General features: G+C 50.7%; 1 protein-coding gene across 1 annotated transcript in view; it reads left to right on the plus strand.

The window, feature by feature from the left end:
* Positions 1-6,742, plus strand: part of LOC112237408 (mitogen-activated protein kinase 1) — a 133,226-nt gene extending 126,484 nt beyond the window's left edge. The window contains exon 8 of the mRNA XM_042320208.1: positions 6,408-6,742. The gene's annotated coding sequence lies outside the window, so the exon portion shown is untranslated. The remainder of the gene's footprint in view (positions 1-6,407) is intronic.
* The last annotated feature ends 2,221 nt before the right edge of the window (positions 6,743-8,963 follow it).

An 8,963-nucleotide genomic window follows, 5' to 3' on the forward strand; every position in this document is an offset into this window, starting at 1 on the left:
CCTCTCTCTCCCTAGCTGCTCCCTCTCTCTCTCTAGCTGCTCCCTCTCTCTCTCTAGCTGCTCCCTCTCTCTCTCTAGCTGCTCCCTCTCTCTCTAGCTGCTCCCTCTCTCTCTAGCTGCTCCCTCTCTCTCTAGCTGCTCCCTCTCTCTCTAGCTGCTCCCTCTCTCTCTAGCTGCTCCCTCTCTCTCTAGCTGCTCCCTCTCTCTCTAGCTGCTCCCTCTCTCTCTAGCTGCTCCTCTCTAGCTGCTCCCTCTCTCTCTAGCTGCTCCCTCTCTCTCTAGCTGCTCCCTCTCTCTCTAGCTGCTCCCTCTCTCTCTCTAGCTGCTCCCTCTCTCTCTCTAGCTGCTCCCTCTCTCTCTCTAGCTGCTCCTCTCTCTCTCTAGCTGCTCCCTCTCTCTCTCTAGCTGCTCCCTCTCTCTCTCTAGCTGCTCCCCTCTCTCTCTCTAGCTGCTCCCTCTCTCTCTCTAGCTGCTCCCTCTCTCTAGCTGCTCGCTCTCTCTCTAGCTGCTCCCTCTCTCTCTCTAGCTGCTCCCTCTCTCTCTCTAGCTGCTCCCTCTCTCTCTAGCTGCTCCCTCTCTCTCTCTAGCTGCTCCCTCTCTCTCTAGCTGCTCCCTCTCTCTCTCTAGCTGCTCCCTCTCTCTCTCTAGCTGCTCCCTCTCTCTCTAGCTGCTCCCTCTCTCTCTAGCTGCTCCCTCTCTCTCTAGCTGCTCCCTCTCTCTCTAGCTGCTCCCTCTCTCTCTAGCTGCTCCCTCTCTCTCTCTAGCTGCTCCCCTCTCTCTCTAGCTGCTCCCTCTCTCTCTAGCTGCTCCCTCTCTCTCTAGCTGCTCCCTCTCTCTCTCTAGCTGCTCGCTCTCTCTCTCTAGCTGCTCCCTCTCTCTCTCTCTCTAGCTGCTCCCTCTCTCTCTCTCTCTAGCTGCTCCCTCTCTCTCTCTCTAGCTGCTCCCTCTCTCTCTCTCTAGCTGCTCCCTCTCTCTCTCTAGCTGCTCCCTCTCTCTCTCTAGCTGCTCCCTCTCTCTAGCTGCTCGCTCTCTCTCTAGCTGCTCCCTCTCTCTCTAGCTGCTCCCTCTCTCTCTCTAGCTGCTCCCTCTCTCTCTAGCTGCTCCTCTCTCTCTAGCTGCTCCCTCTCTCTCTCTAGCTGCTCCCTCTCTCTCTCTAGCTGCTCCCTCTCTCTCTAGCTGCTCCCTCTCTCTCCTAGCTGCTCCCTCTCTCTCTAGCTGCTCGCTCTCTCTCTAGCTGCTCCCTCTCTCTCTCTAGCTGCTCCCTCTCTCTCTCTAGCTGCTCCCTCTCTCTCTAGCTGCTCCCTCTCTCTCTAGCTGCTCGCTCTCTCTCTCTAGCTGCTCCTCTCTCTCTCTCTCTAGCTGCTCCTCTCTCTCTCTCTCTAGCTGCTCCCTCTCTCTCTCTCTAGCTGCTCCCTCTCTCTCTCTAGCTGCTCCCTCTCTCTCTCTAGCTGCTCCCTCTCTCTCTCTAGCTGCTCCCTCTCTCTAGCTGCTCGCTCTCTCTCTAGCTGCTCCTCTCTCTCTAGCTGCTCCCTCTCTCTCTCTAGCTGCTCCCTCTCTCTCTAGCTGCTCCCTCTCTCTCTAGCTGCTCCCTCTCTCTCTCTAGCTGCTCCCTCTCTCTCTAGCTGCTCCCTCTCTCTCTAGCTGCTCCCTCTCTCTCTAGCTGCTCGCTCTCTCTCTAGCTGCTCCCTCTCTCTCTCTAGCTGCTCCCTCTCTCTCTCTAGCTGCTCCCTCTCTCTCTCTCTAGCTGCTCCCTCTCTCTCTCTCTAGCTGCTCCCTCTCTCTCTCTCTAGCTGCTCCCTCTCTCTCTCTCTAGCTGCTCCCTCTCTCTCTCTCTAGCTGCTCCCCTCTCTCTCTCTAGCTGCTCCCTCTCTCTCTCTCTAGCTGCTCCCTCTCTCTCTCTCTAGCTGCTCCCTCTCTCTCTCTAGCTGCTCCCTCTCTCTAGCTGCTCGCTCTCTCTCTAGCTGCTCCCTCTAGCTGCTCCCTCTCTAGCTGCTCCCTCTCTCTCTCTAGCTGCTCCCTCTCTCTCTCTCTAGCTGCTCCCTCTCTCTCTAGCTGCTCCCCTCTCTCTCTAGCTGCTCCCTCTCTCTCTAGCTGCTCCCTCTCTCTCTCTAGCTGCTCCCTCTCTCTCTAGCTGCTCCCTCTCTCTCTAGCTGCTCCCTCTCTCTCTAGCTGCTCCCCTCTCTCTCTAGCTGCTCGCTCTCTCTCTAGCTGCTCCCTCTCTCTCTCTCTCTAGCTGCTCCCTCTCTCTCTCTCTAGCTGCTCCCTCTCTCTCTCTCTAGCTGCTCCCTCTCTCTCTCTAGCTGCTCCCTCTCTCTCTCTAGCTGCTCCCTCTCTCTCTCACAGCGAGGGGAGATGTCAGAGCGAGCTCGCTCATGCTCTCTCTGTGACTGCTCCCTCTCACTCACTTTCTTTAGCATCCCTCTAGCAGCTCTCTCTATCTAACAGCTCTCTGTCTATCTAACAGCTCTCTCTCTCTATCCAACAGCTCTCTCTCTCTCTCTAACAGCTCTATCTATATCTAACAGCTCTCTAACAGCTCTCTCTCTCTCTAACAGCTCTCTGTCTGTCTAACAGCTCTCTGTCTGTCTAACAGCTCTCTGTCTGTCTAACAGCTCTCTGTCTGTCTAACAGCTCTCTGTCTATCTAACAGCTCTCTGTCTCTCTAACAGCTCTCTCTCTCTATCCAACAGCTCTCTCTCTCTCTAACAGCTCTATCTATATCTAACAGCTCTCTAACAGCTCTCTCTCTCTCTAACAGCTCTCTGTCTGTCTAACAGCTCTCTGTCTATCTAACAGCTCTCTGTCTATCTAACAGCTCTCTGTCTCTCTAACAGCTCTCTCTCTCTATCAACAGCTCTCTCTCTCTCTAACAGCTCTATCTATATCTAACAGCTCTCTAACAGCTCTCTCTCTCTAACAGCTCTCTGTCTGTCTAACAGCTCTCTGTCTCTCTAACAGCTCTCTGTCTCTCTAACAGCTCTCTGTCTCTCTAACAGCTCTCTGTCTCTCTAACAGCTCTCTGTCTCTCTAACAGCTCTCTGTCTCTCTAACAGCTCTCTGTCTCTCTAACAGCTCTCTGTCTCTCTAACAGCTCTCTGTCTCTCTAACAGCTCTCTGTCTCTCTAACAGCTCTCTGTCTCTCTAACAGCTCTCTGTCTCTCTAACAGCTCTCTGTCTCTCTAACAGCTCTCTGTCTCTCTAACAGCTCTCTGTCTCTCTAACAGCTCTCTGTCTCTCTAACAGCTCTCTCTAACAGCTCTCTCTAACAGCTCTCTCTAACAGCTCTCTCTAACAGTTCTCTTTAACAGCTCTCTTTAACAGCTCTCTTTAACAGCTCTCTCTCGCTCTCTTTAACAGCTCGCTCTCTTTAACAGCTCGCTCTCTTTAACAGCTCTCTCTAGCTGCTCCCTCTCTCTCTAGCTGCTCCCTCTCTAGCTGCTCCCTCTCTAGCTGCTCCCTCTCTAGCTGCTCCCTCTCTAGCTGCTCCCTCTCTCTCTAGCTGCTCCCTCTCTCTCTCTAGCTGCTCCCTCTCTCTCTAGCTGCTCCCTCTCTCTCTCTAGCTGCTCCGTCTCTCTCTCTAGCTGCTCCCTCTCTCTCTCTAGCTGCTCCCTCTCTCTCTCTTACTGCTCCCTCTCTCTCTCTAGCTGCTCCCTCTCTCTCTCTAGCTGCTCCCTCTCTCTCTAGCTGCTCCTCTCTCTCTCTAGCTGCTCCCTCTCTCTCTAGCTGCTCCCTCTCTCTCTAGCTGCTCCCTCTCTCTCTAGCTGCTCCCTCTCTCTCTAGCTGCTCCCTCTCTCTCTAGCTGCTCCCTCTCTCTCTCTCTAGCTGCTCCCTCTCTCTCTCTAGCTGCTCCCTCTCTCTCTCTAGCTGCTCCCTCTCTCTCTCTCACAGCGAGGGGGAGCTGTCAGAGAAAGCGAGCGAGGGTGAGATGTCAGAGCGAGCTCGCTCATGCTCTCTCTGTGACTGCTCCCTCTCACTCGCTTTCTTTAGCATCCCTCTAGCAGCTCTCTCTATCTAACAGCTCTCTGTCTATCTAACAGCTCTCTCTCTCTATCCAACAGCTCTCTCTCTCTCTAACAGCTCTATCTCTAACAGCTCTATCTCTATCTAACAGCTCTCTAACAGCTCTCTCTCTCTCTAACAGCTCTCTGTCTGTCTAACAGCTCTCTGTCTCTCTAACAGCTCTCTGTCTCTCTAACAGCTCTCTCTATCTAACAGCTCTCTGTCTGTCTAACAGCTCTCTGTCTCTCTAACAGCTCTCTGTCTGTCTAACAGCTCTCTGTCTCTCTAACAGCTCTCTGTCTATCTAACAGCTCTCTGTCTATCTAACAGCTCTCTGTCTCTAACAGCTCTCTGTCTCTCTAACAGCTCTCTGTCTCTCTAACAGCTCTCTGTCTCTCTAACAGCTCTCTGTCTCTCTAACAGCTCTCTGTCTCTCTAACAGCTCTCTGTCTGTCTAACAGCTCTCTGTCTCTCTAACAGCTCTCTGTCTCTCTAACAGCTCTCTGTCTCTCTAACAGCTCTCTGTCTCTCTAACAGCTCTCTGTCTCTCTAACAGCTCTCTGTCTCTCTAACAGCTCTCTGTCTCTCTGACAGCTCTCTGTCTCTCTGACAGCTCTCTGTCTCTCTGACAGCTCTCTGTCTCTCTGACAGCTCTCTCTCGCTCTCTTTAACAGCTCTCTCTCGCTCTCTTTAACAGCTCTCTTTAACAGCTCTCTCTCGCTCTATTTAACAGCTTGCTCTCTTTAACAGCTCTCTCTAGCTGCTCCCTCTCTCTCTCTAGCTGCTCCCTCTCTCTCTAGCTGCTCCCTCTCTCTCTAGCTGCTCCCTCTCTCTCTAGCTGCTCCCTCTCTCTCTAGCTGCTCCCTCTCTCTAGCTGCTCCCTCTCTCTCTCTAGCTGCTCCCTCTCTCTCTAGCTGCTCCCTCTCTCTCTCTAGCTGCTCCCTCTCTCTCTCTAGCTGCTCCCTCTCTCTCTCTCTAGCTGCTCCCTCTCTCTCTCTAGCTGCTCCCTCTCTCTCTAGCTGCTCCCTCTCTCTCTCTAGCTGCTCCCTCTCTCTCTCTAGCTGCTCCCTCTCTCTCTAGCTGCTCCCTCTCTCTCTCTAGCTGCTCCCTCTCTCTCTCTAGCTGCTCCCTCTCTCTCTCTAGCTGCTCCCTCTCTCTCTCTAGCTGCTCCCTCTCTCTCTCTAGCTGCTCCCTCTCTCTCTCTAGCTGCTCCCTCTCTCTCTCTAGCTGCTCCCTCTCTCTCTCTCACAGCGAGGGGGAGCTGTCAGAGAAAGCGAGCGAGGGTGAGATGTCAGAGCGAGCTCGCTCATGCTCTCTCTGTGACTGCTCCCTCTCACTCGCTTTCTTTAGCATCCCTCTAGCAGCTCTCTGTCTATCTAACAGCTCTCTGTCTATCTAACAGCTCTCTGTCTATCTAACAGCTCTCTCTCTATCCAACAGCTCTCTCTCTCTCTAACAGCTCTATCTCTAACAGCTCTCTCTCTATCTAACAGCTCTCTCTCTATCTAACAGCTCTCTGTCTGTCTAACAGCTCTCTATCTATCTAACAGCTCTCTGTCTCTCTAACAGCTCTCTGTCTCTCTAACAGCTCTCTGTCTCTCTAACAGCTCTCTGTCTCTCTAACAGCTCTCTGTCTCTCTAACAGCTCTCTGTCTCTCTAACAGCTCTCTGTCTCTCTAACAGCTCTCTGTCTCTCTAACAGCTCTCTGTCTCTCTAACAGCTCTCTGTCTCTCTAACAGCTCTCTGTCTCTCTAACAGCTCTCTGTCTCTCTAACAGCTCTCTGTCTCTCTAACAGCTCTCTGTCTCTCTAACAGCTCTCTGTCTCTCTAACAGCTCTCTGTCTCTCTAACAGCTCTCTGTCTCTCTAACAGCTCTCTGTCTCTCTAACAGCTCTCTGTCTCTCTAACAGCTCTCTGTCTCTCTAACAGCTCTCTGTCTCTCTAACAGCTCTCTGTCTCTCTAACAGCTCTCTGTCTCTCTAACAGCTCTCTGTCTCTCTAACAGCTCTCTGTCTCTCTAACAGCTCTCTGTCTCTCTAACAGCTCTCTGTCTCTCTAACAGCTCTCTGTCTCTCTAACAGCTCTCTGTCTCTCTAACAGCTCTCTGTCTCTCTAACAGCTCTCTGTCTCTCTAACAGCTCTCTGTCTCTCTAACAGCTCTCTGTCTCTCTAACAGCTCTCTGTCTCTCTAACAGCTCTCTGTCTCTCTAACAGCTCTCTGTCTCGCTAACAGCTCTCTGTCTCTCTAACAGCTCTCTTTAACAGCTCTCTTTAACAGCTCTCTTTAACAGCTCTCTTTAACAGCTCTCTCTCGCTCTCTTTAACAGCTCGCTCTCGCTCTCTCTCTTTAACAGCTCTCTCTCGCTCTCTCTCTTTAACAGCTCTCTCTCTCTCTCTCTCTCCACAGATAGACTCTGGACTCTCGTCGTTGTGTGCTCTGGTTCCTCCTGTCTCCAGCCTGTATACTCCCCCCCCGCCTTCCTCAGTCAGACCACCATGCTCAGGAACGGGTTTCAGGAATCAATCTGTCCTTTCTCCCTCTATCCCTCTCCTCTCTCCCTACGGGGTGAAGAAGGTCACATGTTGGCTTATTGTTTATTATCCCCCCACCCACTCCTCACTGCCTACGGGGGACTATTGGAAAGCACTATATTGGGAATAGGGCTCTGGGCTATAGTAGTGCACTATATAGATAACATGACTCTAGTCTATAGTAGTACACTATATAGGGAATAGGGCCCTGGTCTATAGTAGTACACTATATAGGGAATAGGGCCCTGGTCTAAAGTAGTGCACTATATTGGGAATAAGGCCCTGGTCTAAAGTAGTGCACTATGTAGGGAGTAGGGCCCTGGTCTAAAGTAGTGCACTATATAGGGAATAGCGCTCTGGTCTATAGTAGTACACTATATAGGGAATAGGGCTCTGGTCTATAGTAGTGCACTATATAGGGAATCGTGTGCCATATGGGACACCTCCGGCGACTCCTGTTCAAATCATTATTATTGTAATTCCTGCTCAGCGTTGGTAGACGGTCGTCTGTCTGTCTGTTTGAGAAGCTTTACATTGCCAAATAATTTTTGTACAGCTTCTTTTTCTTTTCTAACTATCTGAAGCCGAGCTATGATCAGGGAACTCATAGGTGATATCACTCTACCAAGAAAGACCCCGCATTAATGAGAACAACTTATTTATGCAATGACATAATGCTCTCTGTACCTAGACGGACAGACACAGGACAGGTTGTTGACATAATGCTCTCTGTACCTAGACAGACACAGGACAGGTTGTTGACATAATGCTCTCTGTACCTAGACAGACACAGGACAGGTTGTTGACATAATGCTCTCTGTACCTGGACAGACAGACAGACACAGGACAGGTTGTTGACATAATGTTCTCTGTACCTGGACAGACAGACACAGGACAGGTTGTTGACATAATGCTCTCTGTACCTGGACAGACAGACAGACACAGGACAGGTTGTTGACATAATGCTCTCTGTACCTGGACAGACAGACACAGGACAGGTTGTTGACATAATGCTCTCTGTACCTGGACAGACAGACACAGGACAGGTTGTTGACATAATGTTCTCTGTACCTGGACAGACAGACACAGGACAGGTTGTTGACATAATGCTCTCTGTACCTGGACAGACAGACAGACACAGGACAGGTTGTTGACATAATGTTCTCTGTACCTGGACAGACAGACAGACACAGGACAGGTTGTTGCCATAATGCTCTCTGTACCTGGACAGACAGACAGACACAGGACAGGTTGTTGACATAATGCTCTCTGTACCTGGACAGACAGACAGACACAGGACAGGTTGTTGACATAATGTTCTCTGTACCTGGACAGACAGACAGACACAGGACAGGTTGTTGGTAGAGAGATGATTCTGAAAGTAACGCATGTGTTGTCGAAGTAACTGTAATAATAGAACCCAATTTGAAAAAGTAATGTGTTACTTTACTCTGTTACTCATAAAAGTAATCTGATTACGTAACGTGTTACTTTTGTAACACTGGTTAGGAATCTCCCTCCCTCCCAGATAGAATACGTAGGTCCTCCACTTCCTCCTCTTGAGGAAGAGCAGACGGACCAGACCGACGGACAGTATCAACCTGGCCTGTGGAGCAGGGTCTTCACTGTTAAATGATGATCGGTGGTTAGGGAGAAATGTCTCCTCCCTCTATGGTGAATCTCTTTCTGGGTCTTTGGCCTTGTGACAGTAAGACTGTATCCTTTTGACTGTTAAACACTCTGTCTACATATTGATAATGTCTGGTTGGCTGGGCCCTGTTTCAGCTCCTAACCCCCCCTAACCCCTGGGCCCTGTTTCAGCTCCTCCCCCTAACCCCCTGGGCCCTGTTTTTCAGCTCCTCCCCCTAACCCCTGGGCCCTGTTTCAGCTCCTCCCCCTAACCCCCTGGGCCCTGTTTCAGCTCCTCCCCTAACCCCTGGGCCCTGTTTCAGCTCCTCCCCTAACCCCCTGGGCCCTGTTTCAGCTCCTCCCCTAACCCCCTGGGCCCTGTTTCAGCTCCCCCCTAACCCCTGGGCCCTGTTTCAGTTACGATATGTTGTTGAACGTTGCAGATAGACTACAGCTGGTGTTATTCTGTATACTAGATGCGTTCTACATCATACTGCTCCTTTATGTGCATAAACCTCTGCCCCGGGTACACTGAAATTCGTTTTTGGGGGAGTTTTCCTTTAACTATCTCTTTGGTATTTGTTTCATTAGTTCATTGTAGTACCAAAATGTTTTGTTTATCAGCTATTAAGTTTTCAAGATAGTTCACTTTGAAAATACAGATATCATCCCCGTAGGATGCGAAATGCAGCGTCATACGACGATGTGACCAATCTTAAACTTAATAGCTGACAAGCAAAACATTTTGGGACTACAATGAACTGAAACAAATACCAAAATATATTTTTGGGGGTGGAGTTTA

This window comes from Oncorhynchus tshawytscha, linkage group LG04 (assembly GCF_018296145.1).
Source record: "Oncorhynchus tshawytscha isolate Ot180627B linkage group LG04, Otsh_v2.0, whole genome shotgun sequence".
Taxonomy (NCBI): domain Eukaryota; kingdom Metazoa; phylum Chordata; class Actinopteri; order Salmoniformes; family Salmonidae; genus Oncorhynchus; species Oncorhynchus tshawytscha.